Below are 1186 nucleotides of genomic sequence, written 5' to 3' on the forward strand. Positions count from 1 at the left end.
CGTTTTAAACACCCTTATCTCAAACTCTCGCTCTGTTGACTTAGGTTATATAATTAAATCCAAATGCTTAACTCTCGTCCTCACATTCAATCTTTAAAAATACTTTTTGGAAAAGGTCAGAATTTAATTAACTCTAAAACTTGCTCTCGCCCTGATCTAGAATTAATGCCTAACTTACACTGTCCAGTTAAAATCTCAAACTCTCGCTCTATTGATTTTAACTTCTTTATGTCTTTTACTTTTGTAAAAAATCTTGTTATTAAACCTGTAAGTTGAGACCGTAAAAAGATTGATTTTGATTTTAAGTTTAGATAGACCGACTCAGTCTTGATCCCTTATTCTGCTTACTTTACATACCGATACCTAGGCAAATTAGCCAGACATGCTAAATAAATAAGAATTTATATCATGCACAAACAGACTCATTCCAGGCAGATAATATAGATAAATAATAAAACAAAATATTAAATAATGATTAAAGAACCTGAATGCGTAATACAATGGTCTTGAACACTCCACCACAAGCCGGTAGGATTTGTTCTTGGATTCTTCAATTAAACAGTAAATTAAATCAAGGAAATAAAACTGGAATATAACGTAAGGTTAAATCCAGTATAAAGTTGCACAATAGTTTCCGGTGTAGAAACTATTATGCGAAAAATATCTAGAAGCTGAAACTGGAAAGGTAAATTTGCAAGGGAAAAAAGAACGTAAAGCTTGCAAAAGAAATAAATAAAATAAACAATGCTGGAAAAGAAAAAATAAGCAAAAGGCGTGAAAAGAAAATTTGGCAGAGCTTCGGCAATGTGAGCGTGGAAAAACCGGCCGATTTTTTAGGTTTGTGAGATGGCTATTTATAATAGTGTTCGTACTGCATTCCGTTTCTCCCATTCTTCAACGTGGCTACATGCGCGGCGTGGATATAGGAGACCGACTTCTCAACGTTCCTCTTCAAGTCTTTCTGAGGGCGTGACTTGCGCCAAAAAGCTAGTGGAATGGTGTGACGCTCGTCACACCATGTGTGACGCTCGTCACAGTGGTGCTTCTAGTGTGACGCTCGTCACAACCCTTGTGACGCCCGTCACAGGCACAACGTGCGCTTTCTTTGGGCTGGGCTTGGTCTTTGATATTTGTTTCCTTTTTACTCCTTTCTACACCTCCTTTTCTTCCCTTTTTCACTTTTGCT

This window comes from Lathyrus oleraceus, chromosome 2 (genome assembly GCF_024323335.1).
Source record: "Lathyrus oleraceus cultivar Zhongwan6 chromosome 2, CAAS_Psat_ZW6_1.0, whole genome shotgun sequence".
Lineage (NCBI taxonomy): Eukaryota > Viridiplantae > Streptophyta > Magnoliopsida > Fabales > Fabaceae > Lathyrus > Lathyrus oleraceus.